Source organism: Neofelis nebulosa, chromosome 7 (assembly GCF_028018385.1).
Source record: "Neofelis nebulosa isolate mNeoNeb1 chromosome 7, mNeoNeb1.pri, whole genome shotgun sequence".
Classification (NCBI taxonomy): Eukaryota; Metazoa; Chordata; class Mammalia; order Carnivora; family Felidae; genus Neofelis; species Neofelis nebulosa.
This window is the reverse complement of record NC_080788.1, coordinates 28,235,132-28,247,230: the sequence shown is the minus strand read 5'-3', so window position 1 is coordinate 28,247,230 and position 12,099 is coordinate 28,235,132. Positions and strand designations below refer to the sequence as shown.

Below are 12,099 nucleotides of genomic sequence, written 5' to 3'. Positions count from 1 at the left end.
TCCGGCCTTCTACATTTTCTCTATTTTTTTCCCCCTCCATTCCCGATGGGTCTTCCATAGCTCTTGGGGCGAGGGAGCCCTCTCCTCCTCTCCAGGGCAGGCTGCCCTGGGTCTGGGGGAGTCTTCCAGAGGTGCCGTCTGTGGGAGTGGCCAGGCCGGGAGGTGCGGAGGAGGGCTCGCCCCGCCCCCGCGGTGCCCACGCCCGCATCCAGTCCCAGCAGAGTTTTCCTTAGCTCTCCACTCACCCGTTCGGGAGCTATCAGTTTGTATCTTACAACTTCACTTTTGGAGAAAGATCAAGTCGTCAGGCCAGTGGGGAGAGAGGACGTGAGGAGCTAACCTGTCTGTTCTGGGAAGCAGGTAGGGTTTTAAAAAGCCTGTGTTGAGTCGTTGCTTTATGGAGGGGAAAATGAGTAGCTGGTGTGAGCACAGGGCGCTCATTACCACACCAGGCATTTTCTAGATTTAACGGGAGCCGCTCACTGAGAGGCAAGTTCCCAGGACAAACCGGGCCCCTCACCCCGGGGTGGCCCATGGGGATACTGAGGGGCGTTTGGACGTGTTCAGACAGCGAATGTTCTGCTTGAACTGCAGGGCGGCATCTGCTCCCACTGCTGGCTTCACACACGTGAGCGCTAGTCAGGCGTTTCTGTGGAATGCGCCGGCGGGGGGATGGGGGTGGGGGAAAGCATTAAATCCCCCAGAGCCTCTTCTTTTCACTCTGACCACACACAGCGGGATAAATGGATTGGATGTCGCTAGCTCATTCCAAGGATATGGATAGTAAGCACAAGCTTCCCTGTGTGGATATTCTTGGGGTTACAGACCCAGGCCTGGCTGGGCCAGGTGCCTAGCATTCCACCACACAGAACTGGCTGCTCCTGAAGTTCCGCAGGTGATCCTTTGAGCACTTCGGGGATGTGACAACTCCACAATATGCAGTGATTCTGAGGGAAAGCAAACAGGAGGCTGTTGTCAGTTGTGAGCAGTTATCTCCTGAATACAAGGCAGTCCACTGTTACCTAAACTGCCTAGGAAATACAGTTCCTGAATTTGCTTATAGGGGTTGGCATGGAGTCTGCTGTCCAGGCCCCTGGGGCAGTGCCTGCTATCCAGGTCCTTGGAGTAGGACTTGTGGGGGCTGGGAGCTTCACTGCTTCTGGTGATACCAACTCACATAATTGCTAATGAAGATTAAATCTCATTAAAAACAACAGGTGAAAGCTGTAGGTAAACCATGAAGGACTGAACAAAAACTGCTTGTTATTGCAATTTAGTTTACAAACATTTGAGTGCAGTTGTTCACATCAGATGTAAAGTGCAAGTGATTTAGGAACATAAGTTTTATTACACTGATGAAAAGCAAATACTGATACTGTTTTTATTCTTGAAAAAGGTCATGGCCCCTTTGAAGTTAGCTGAGGTCTGAGGAACATCAGGAATTACATAGGAAAGAAAAGCCCTGTCTGGAGATTTAGCAGTGCCCACACCTGGGACACCTGGGAAAGGTTTTAAGCCAGAGGACACATAGTCTGATGTGTATTTTGGAAAGATCACTGTGGTTGGGTGGTAGCTAGCTGAGTCTTGCCCACTGAGAGGTAGTTGCACAACCAGGGCAGTGGTAGGGGACACTTCATAGGTAAAGGGTCTGCAGGGTGAGGACAGTTCTCAGGCTCTGGGTTTGTGATGGGTGCATCTAGAAGGATGCTGGACATCAGGGGAGACAAGAAGGCAGCTGCACACAGTGATCTAGGCTGCAGAGGGGAGCTTGGGAGCATTGCCTGTCCACTAGTGAGATCTAAGCCTTTTGGGAGAGGGAGAGGAGTAGGGCCTTTTAACTCTGGGGTTAGTTGGGGGATGGTGGGGATAGGGTGGGGAGGATTTGGCTTGCAATGGAAACATGAAAGTCCAGAAAAGGGGGAGGACAACCTAGAGGCTGGAGGCCCAGAGGAGGCGGCCTGTGTACACAGGAAGGGGAGAGCCTTTCGGGGAGTTTTCAATCTTTCCTATATATTGGAAAATAGGAGAAGAGACCCCACACACCAGGTGTCTCTGGTTAGCTCCTGGGGGCAGCCCTACCACTTCGCAGAAGCACTTTCCTGTGCTTGAGAGCAGTCTCCTCTTAGCCAGTTGCCCACGCACTGGGCACTGTCCTAGTGGCCCAGGCCCTCGTGAGGTGGGGCCCGATTCGGTGGCCTGTGAGGCCACTCTGCGATGAGGTCGGTGCTCTGGCCGCGCCCCAACCTGCTGTGCCCTGTGCAGCAGGAGGTGTGCTCTGAGAGAGAAGGGAGCGAGGACTCGCCCCAGCACGGGTCTCTCTCTCTCTTTTTTTTTTTGACGGGCAAAGGACAGTTTCAAACTTGTTTGCAGGATGCGCGAAAAGTCAACAACACAGCGCCGCAGGAATAAGCGAAACAGCCTGGAACGCAGGTAGAAGAGATGGATACTCCTTTGCCTGGGGGCTGGTGGCAAGGCCTGGCGGGAGAGGGTGTCCTGCCAAGGCAGGCAGGCAAGGGCAGGAGGCTGAGCACGGTGGCCCAGTTCCAGACTGCAGCGGGGATAGCGCCGCTCCTGGAGGCACTCAGAAGCGCGCCCACTAGTTACCTTCCCTGGGCACAGCACGGGGAGAGCATAAAAGGGATTACAAACTGTCCTGTTGGGTTGAGTGTTCTAGACACTTCTACCCAAATTCACATGTTGCAAACCCCATCTGAAGAGATACAGGGTCAGACTCTTGTGTCCTGGCCTGTTGTGCGGGTGGAGGCACAGCCCACCCTGCACTACCCACCACAGACATATCTGCCTTTTCTCAGAGTGGACTGAGAAGTAGTGTGACCGGGGAGCTGGCCTGCAGCAGCCTCCTCGCCCTAGGGGCTGTGCCTCTTTCCAGGCTTCATCAATTAGAAAGGTGCACTGGGCTCAAACTGCTGCAGCCTCGTCCCCACAGACAGCCACACCCCTGTGGACACAGATCCTCCTACAGCCATACCTGGAGGCCTCAGCAAGCAAATGCAAATACAGCATTTACCCTTCAGAGGCAGCCACACACCCCTGGAGACACAGCCACTGTGTCTCCACACTGACTGCGGAGCTTTGGGCCTCAGTAGTGCTTACCATGGAAAGGAACATTGGAAGATTCGAGTGTTTTTTTAGGACCTTGCACAAGAGGAGAAGATTAGCTGCCGAGCGGGTTATTTTCAATAACAAAGTTTTCACAGCAGCCAGTATACTTTTTTCTTTTTCTTTTTTCATTAGTGTATTATGTCAAGTGATTAAAGAACTTGAAGAAAAGTGTTCTTAAAATTCACAAACGATGTATATTGCTGCTACTGATTTACTGTAAAACCAACATGAGGATCGTCCTTCAGTAATTTAATTAGTTTAATTGGCATGTCTGTGCAGGGGAAGGTATCAGATCCTCAGAACGGGAGGTGCACAAGGTGTCAAAAAGAGTTGTTGGACTGGGGTGCACAGAGGGCAGGTTCCTGGGACCTCTGTTCTCCTGTTGCTTCCTGCCCCTCATGCTCTGTCAGGCCATTTGCACGAAACTTGAGTTGTGCTCCATAAATGCCAACAAACCCTGCCATGCCCACAAAAGCCCAGCCAAGTTCTGTTAAGAGCCATTGGGTGCCCTGGCCTGGCTCTAGCATCTGGGATCAGCTCCGCAGATCCCCGCCTTTCTTACATCTCAATTGTCTGATCATCGTCTCAGGCCCAGCAACCAACAACAACTGCTGGACCAAGTTGAGAAAGGCCCAAAGGCAGAATTCTGTTCTCTCCTCAACATTGGCAGGTATTGGAACCTGTGTCCTATGCCCTGCCCCTGTGCACTGAGCCTTGGCCTCCAGCCACTCTTGACCCAGAGCTATCCTCCCAATGAGCCCCTCCACCACATCACAGGCACATCTCTGGGAGGAGCAGCAAGGCCAAATAGCACAACCTGAAGCAGGGTTGGTGAACTTCAGCTATGTCTCCAGGCAAGGCATGGGCAGGGTGTCAAGTCTGTGGCAGGACACACCAACAGGAGGAGGGCCTAGGTGGGCAGGGTCCTTGTAAGACCTGGAGGGATGGGGAAGTACTGCTACAAGGCTGCTGGGGAAGGGAGCAGAGCCAGAGGGCAGACCCAGGAGGTGCAAGATCCAGGTGTGAAGATAGGAACATTCCATGGGGTTTGAAATGTCAGCCACAATATCTACTTTTTTACAGAAGTTGGTGGCAGTTTGGTCAATTTGGTATGAATCTTGCTTAGAAGGAAAGGCCTGGGCTCAGCCATGGTGGAGGGCTGTCTGGCAGAGGGCCATAACCCCTCTGTTACCACTCAGACCTCACATAGTAGCTCTCCCACCCCAGCAGGAGCCTGCTGTGTCCTCTACCCCTGCTCAGGACACAGCTGCACCCAGGGGCTCAGGGGTGTAGCTCTTCCCCTATTGACTGCAGATGTCTATTGTAGTCTGAGCTTAGCTCAGTGCTCAGGGTGGGCCCTTCTCTGTGGAGTCTTAAGGGGTGAGTCCCAGACATCTCTCTGCATGTCAGGCATATGGGGAGAGGCTAGGCTGAAACTGTGGGTTCAAGAGAAGAGCAGCCACAGGCTAGGGTGCTGGAGAGGGTTTTTCCAGAGGTTAGTCCATGGGCTAGCATGTTGGGAGGGCCCCCTCAGAGGATGGGCTGTGGGTTGGGATAGTGGAGGTGGGCATTCCTAGAGGATAGATAGTGGAATTGGGGGTTGGGGTCCTCATAGGACAGATTGTGAGCTGGGGAGTTGGAAGGTGTTGGGAAGTTGAGAGTGGGCCATGGGCTAAGGTGTTGGGGTTCCTCCCAGAGGACAGTCTGTAGGACTGGAATGCTCCAGCCACCTAAATGAAAATTAATGACCGGGTGCAAGCAGGAGGGTTTGGGATGTGTTTAGAAGACCTGGATGAGAAACGTAAGAGAAAGAGAGGGACCTCTGGGTGAGCAGAAGCCTTTGTGACCCCAGAAGGTATCCAGAAAGTGAGCTAAACAAGAGCAGAGGCACTGGGCAGTTGCTGAGCCAGGGTACAGAGGAAGTTGTGGGTGGGAGACTCAGCAGAGAGCTAGTTGGGTCAAGAGATAGACCTCTCCAGAGAATGGCCAGTGTTTAAAGCTGAGACTAAGATCTCTTAGGGAGGGCAGGCCTCGGGTGGAGGGTGGGAATAGTGGAAGGAGCCAGCAAAGGAGAACGAGGAAGAGCAAGAGCCTCAGTTAACCCTGAGACTAAAAGGGAAGGCTGCTGAGAATCTGAGAAAGGGCCAGAGCTTGGACGTTATTGGAGGTGACCCTGACTAGATTGTTTTCCATCAGGTTGGGGGGACATGAGGTTGGTTGAAGTGGGTTCAGGAAAGAAAGGAGAAATGAATACAGTGGTCTTGAGAAGTTTGCTCTAAAGGACAGGAGAGAAATTGGGCAATGGCTAGAAACCTCTGTGAAGACAGATTAAAGTTTTTATTTTGAGGTAATTATAGATTTACATGTACCTTTTACCCATTTTCATCCAATAGTAACATCTTGCAAAATTATGGTACAATATCACAACCAGAATATTCACATTGACACAGTCAAGATACAGATATTCCATTATTGTGAGGACTCCTCATGTAGCCCTTTTATAGCCACACCCACAACCCTTTTGCCTGTATCACTTGCTTTACACATGGCGACCACTAATCTGTTCTCCATCTCTATAATTTTGTTATTTCAAGAATGCCAAACATACAGAATCATACAATGTATAACTTTTTGGGATTTGCTTTTTTTTTTTTAACTCATTACTTTCGCTCTGTAGTTTCATGCTATTTGTTGTATATATCACTAGTTGTGCCTTTCTATTGATGAGTAGGATTCCATGGTATAGATGTACCACAATTTGGTTAACCACTCATCTGTGGACAGACATTTGGGTTGTTTCCAGTTTTGGATTATTATGGATAGAGCTGCTGTGAGCATTCATGTACAGGTTTTTGTGTGAATATATAAGTTTCATTTATCTGCTGGGATAAACGTCCAGGAGGGCAATCGCTAGGTTGTATGGTAGTTTTTTAAGAAACTGTCAAACTGCTTTCTAGAGGGTCTGTGCAGTTTTATATTCCCACCAGAAGTGTATGAGGGGTCCAGTCTCTGCATCCTCTGCCAGCATTTGCTGTTGTCTCTATTTTGTTCATTTTAGCTATTCTCATAGGTGTGTAGTGATATATCATAGTTTTAGTTTGCATTTCCCTAATGGGGAATGTCACATTTTCTCATGTGCTCATTTACTATCTGTATATCCTTCTAAGTGAAGTGACTCTTAATATCTGCACTTATTTGATATTTTTTTAATTTTTAATTTTCCTTTCTGTTGAGTTTTGAGAATTCTTTATTATTAATATTATTATTTAGAAATATTTTTTAAAAATACCAGTATAGTTAACATATAATGTTATATTAGTTTCAGATGTACGATACAGTGATTCAACAATTCCATACATCACCCAGTGCTCATCGGGACAAGTGCACTCCTTAATCTCCATCACCTGTTTCACCCATCCCTCACACCTCTCCCTTCTGGTAACCATCAGTTTGTTCTCAATAGTTAAGATTCTGTTTCTTGGCTTGTTTCTGTCCCTCATTTCCCCCACTTTGTTCCCTTGTTTTGTTTCTTAAATTCTACATATGAGTGAAATCATAGTATTTGTCTTTCTCTGACTGACTTATTTCACTTAGCCTATACTCTAGCTCCATCCATGTTGTTGCAAAGGGAAAATTTCATTCTTTTTAATGGCTGAATAACATTCTGTTGTATATATACTATTTTTTCTTTATCCATTCATCTATCCATTCATCACTTGGGCTATAATTTGTCTATTTTAAATAATACTGCTATAAACATCAGAGTTCATGTATTCCTTTGAATTAGTGTTTTGTATTTGTTTTGGCAAATAACAAGTAATGTGATCCCTGGATCATAGGTCTGTTGTATTTTTAACTTTTTGAGGAACCTCCATACTGTTTTCCAGAGTGGCTGCACCAGTTTGCATTCCCACCAACATGCAAGAGAGTTCTCCTTTGTCCACAGCCTCACCAACTCTTGCTGTTTCTTATGTTATTGATTTTAGCCATTATGACAGGTATGAGATGACATCTTATTTTAGTTTTGATTTGTGTTTCCCTGATAGTGAGTGATGTTGAGCATCTTTTCATGTGTCTGTTGGCTGTCTGTATGTCTTCTTTGGAGAAATTTCTGCTCATGTCTTCTGCCTATTTTAAATTGGATAATTTGTTTTTTGAGTGTTCAGTTTTATAAATTATTAATACACTTTGAATACTAACCCTTTATCATATATGTCTTTTGCAAAGTTCCAATTCTGTAGATTGCCTTTTGGTTTTGTTGATTGTTTCCTTTGCTGTGCAGAGGCTTTTTATTTTGATATAGTTTATTTTCACTTTTATTTCCCTTGCCTCTGGAGACATATCTAGTAAGAAGTTGCTGTGGCCAAGGTCAAAGAGGTTGTTGCCTGTTTTCTCCTCTAGGATTTTATCTTATGTTTAGGTCTTTCATCCATTTTGAATTTATTTTTGTGTATGGTGTAAGAAAGTGGTCTGGTTTCATCCTTCTGCATGTAGCTGACCAGTTTTCCCATTGCCATTTGTTGAAGAGACTCTCTTTTTTCCATTACAGAATCTTTCCTGCTTTGTTGAAGAAGGCTTGACCTTATAATTATGGGTTTACTTCTACGTTGACTATTCTGTCCCATTGATCTATGTATCTGTTTATGTGCCAGTATCATACTGTTTTGGTTATTATAGCTTTGTAATATAACTTGAACTCTAGAATTGTGATATTTCCAGATTTGCTTTTCTTTTTAAAAATTGTCTTGGCTATTTTGGGTCTTTTATGGTTCCACATACATTTTAGGATTGATTGTTCTAGTTCTGTGAAAAATGATTTTGATATTTGGATAGAGATTGCATTAAATGTTTAGATTGCTTTGTGTAGTATAGACATTTTAACAACATTTGTTCTTCTATTCCATGAGCATGGAATATCTTTCCATTTCTTTGTGTCATCTTCATTTCTTTCATCAATGTTTTATAGTTTTCAGAGTGCAGATATTTCACATCCTTGGTTAGGTTCATTCCCAGGTATCTTACTATTCTTGGTGCATTTGTGAATGGGACTTTTTGTAAAAATTTGTCTGTTGATTCATTATTAGTGTATATAAATGTGACATATTTCTGCACATTCATTTTGTATCCTTTGACTTTACTGAATTCATTTTTTCTAGTGTTTTTTTGGGTGGAGTCTTTAGGGTTTTCTATATAGAGTATCATATAATATGCAAATAGTGAAAGTTTACTTCTTCCTTACCACTTTGTATGCCTTTTATGTCTTTTTGTTGTCTGCTGTGGATAGGACTTCCAGTACTATGTTGAATAAAAGTGGTGAGAGTGGACATCTCTGTCTTGTTCCTAACCTTAGTGGGAGAGCTGTCAGCTTTTCCCCACTGAGTATGATGTTTGCTATGGGTTTTTCATATATGACCTTTATTATGTTGAAGTATGTTCCCTCTAAAACTACTTTGTTGAGGGCTTTTATCATGGATGGATGTTGTACTTTTTCAGGTACTTTTTCTGAGTCTATTGAAATGATCATATGGTCTTTATCCTTTCTCTTATTGATGTGATGTATCTTGTTAATTGATTTGTGAACATTGAACCACCCTTATATCCCAGGAGTAAACCCCACTTTTCGTGGTGAATGATTTTTTTTTAATGTAATGTTGGATTTGGTTTGCTAATATATTTTTTGAGGATTTTTACATTGATGTTTATCAGAGATACTGCCTGTAGTTCTCTTTTTTATGTGGTGTCTTTATCTGGTTTTAGTATCAGGGTGATACTGGGTGATAGAATGAACTTAGTTTTCCTTCCTCTTCTATATTTTGGAATAGTTTGAGAAGAATAAGTATTAACTGTTCTTTAAATATTTAGTAGACTTCACCTGTGAAGCTGTCTGGTTCTGGAATTTATTTGTTGGGAGTTTTTTTGATTACTGATTCAGTCTCCTTGCTGGTAATTGGTCTATTCAAAATTTCTATTTCTTCCTGTTTCAGGTTTGGTGGGTAATATGTTTGTAGGAATTTATCCATTTTTTTCTAGATTGTCTAATTTTTTGGCATATGGTTTTTAATAACATTCCCTTACAATTGTATTTCTGTGGTGTTGGTTTTTATTTCTCCTATTTCATTTGTAATTTTATTTATTTGTGTCCTTCTGTTTTTTGATGATTTTGGCTAGAAGTTTATGAATTTTCTTTAGGTTTTGAAAGAACCATCTCCTGGTTTCATTTATTTGTTCAAAAAATTTTTTTTTAGTTTCTGTATCATTTATTTCTGCTCTAATCTTTATTATGTCCTTCTTTCTGCTGTTTTTGGGTTTAGCAAACAAGTTCTTTCTCTAGCTTCTTTAGGTATAAGCTTAGGTTGTTTATTTGAGATTATTCTTGCTTCTTGAGGTGCCCTGTATTACTATAAACTTCCCTTTTTAGAACTGCTTTTGCTGCATCCCAGAGGTTTTGGACTGTTGTGTTTTTATTTTTTTCTGTTTACTTTTTGATTTCTTCTTTGATTTCTTAGTTAACCCATGTTATTTAAATTCCATGTATTTGTGGTCTTTTCAGGTTTTTTCTTGTGGTTGACTTCTAGTTTCATAGCACTGTGGTCAGAAAAGGTGCATGGTATGACTTCAGTCTTCTTGTATTTGTTTAGGCCTGTTTTGTGGCCTAATATGTGATCTATTCTGGAGAATGTTTCATGTGCACTTGAAAAGAATGTATATTCTGCTGTTTTAGAATGGAATGTTCTGAATATATCTGTTAAACCCATCTTCTCCAGTATGTCATTCAGAGCCATTGTTTCCTTGTTGATTTTATCTTCAGATGATCTGTCCATTGATGTAAGTGTGGTGTTAAAGTCTCCTACTATTATTGTATTACTATCAATTAGTTCCTATATGTTTGTTATTAACTGTTTTATGTATTTGTTGTGTACATGTGGTCCTATGTATTTTATGTATTTGGGTGCACAAATATTTACAATTGTTATATCTTGGTGGATTGTCCCCTTTATAATTATATGGCGTCCTTCTTTGTTATTACAGTCTTTATTTTAAATATTTTGTCTGATGTAAGTATTGCTAATCTGGCTTTCTTTTGCTTTTGTTTTTGTTTTTAAGTCTGGCTTTCTTTTTACATCTATTTGCATAATGAAAGTTTCTTCATCCCCTCACTTTTAATCTGCAGGTGTCTTTAGGTCTAAAACAATTCTTTTGTAGGCAGCATATAGCTAAGTCTTGTATTTTTATCCATTCTGTCACCCTATGTCTTTTTTTTTTTAAGTTTATTTATTTATTTTGAGAGAGAGGGAGGTGGGGGAAGAGGGACCGAGAGAGGGAGAGAGGGAGAATCCCAAGCAGTCTGCACTGTCAGTGCAGAGCCCGATGTGGGGCTCAAACCCACGAACCATGAAATCATGATCTGAGCTGAAATCAACAGTCAGATGCTTAACCAACTAGCCACCCAGGCACCCCTGTCACCTTATGTCTTGATTAGAGTGTTTAGTCCACTTACATTTAAAGTGATTATTCCTGGGGGCACCTGGGTGGCTCAGTCAGTTGAGCGTCCGACTTCGGCTCAGGTCATGATCTCATGGCTCATGGGTTCAAGCCCCACGTTGGGCTCTGTGCCAACAGCTCGGAGCCTGGAGCCTGCTTCGGATTCTGTGTCTCCCTCTCTCTCTGCTCCTCCCCCGCTTATGCTTTGTCTCTCTGTCTCTCAAAAATGAATAAATGTTAAAAAAGTTTAAAAAAACTAAAAAAAATAAAGTGATTATTCCTGGATATGTATTTATTGCCATATTCTTACTTGTTTTGTGGTTATTTGTGAAGTTTTTTTATGATCCTTTCTTGTGTCTTTCATGGTTTCCTGGTTTTCATTAATGATATATTTGAATTTCTTTTTCTTTATTCTTTGCATATCTATTAGTGTTTTTTGATTTGTGATTATCATTAGGTTCATATATAAGATATTATGCATATGGCAGTCTATATTAAGTTGATTTCGCTTAAGTTTGAACCCATTTCTTTACTCCTCTCCTTCCCATGTTTTAGGTATATGGTGTTATATTTTGCATCCTTTTATTTTGTGAGTTCCTTGACCAGTTTTTTAACAGAAATATTCATTTTTACTGCTTTTGTGTTTGCTACTTTCATATTGTTACTTTTGGTTTTCCCTTTCCACTCAAAGAGTCCCCTTTAATATTTCTTTCAGGGCCAGTTTAGTGGTCATGAACTCCTTTAGTTTTTGTTTGGGAAACTCTTCATCTCTGGTTCAATTGGCTGCATATTTTTCCCACTCAGCATTTTGAATATATCATGCCATTCCTTCTGGCTTGCAAATTTCTGCTGAAAAGTCCACTCATTGCCATATGGGGTATATAACTGTCTTTTTTTTGTCTTGCTGCTTTTAAATATTTTTCTTTATCACTACATTTTGCCATTGCAAAATGTTTTTGTGGATCTGCTTTTGTTAATTTTGTTGGGGGTTCTCTGTGCCTTCTGGATGTGGATATCTGTTTCCTTCCCCAGATAAGGGAAATTTTCAGCTATTATTTCTTCAAATAAATTTCAATAATAAAAAATAATTTTCTGCCCCCTTTCTCTCTCATCTTCTTCTGGGACTCTTATAATATGAATTTTATGTTTGATACTGAATTCAAACGGAGTCACTGAGTCCCCTAAGTCTATTGCCATTTGTTTTTCATTTGTTCAGCCTGATTACTTTCTATTACTCTGTCTTGTAGGTCATTAATTCATTTTTCTGCTTCTTCCAGCCTGGTGTTCATTCCATCAAGCGTGTCTCTCATTTTGTTTATTGAACTGTTCATCTCTACTGTACTATTCCTTATCTCTGTGTTAAAGGTTTTACTGATGTCTCCCACTTTTTTCTCAAGTTCAACGAATATCTTTATGATTGGTCCTTTAATTCTTTATGAGGCATATTACTTATATCGGTTTTGCTTAGATCTCTGACTATGGCCCTGTCATGTT

At 42.5% G+C, this 12,099-nt stretch overlaps 1 protein-coding gene across 1 annotated transcript in view; it reads left to right on the top strand.

Annotated features, from left to right (window-relative positions):
- Window positions 1–212: 212 nt before the first annotated feature.
- OCA2 (OCA2 melanosomal transmembrane protein) overlaps window positions 213–12,099 on the top strand; it is a 483,960-nt gene continuing 472,073 nt past the window's right edge. The window contains exon 1 of the mRNA XM_058736912.1: window positions 213–360. The gene's annotated coding sequence lies outside the window, so the exon portion shown is untranslated. The remainder of the gene's footprint in view (window positions 361–12,099) is intronic.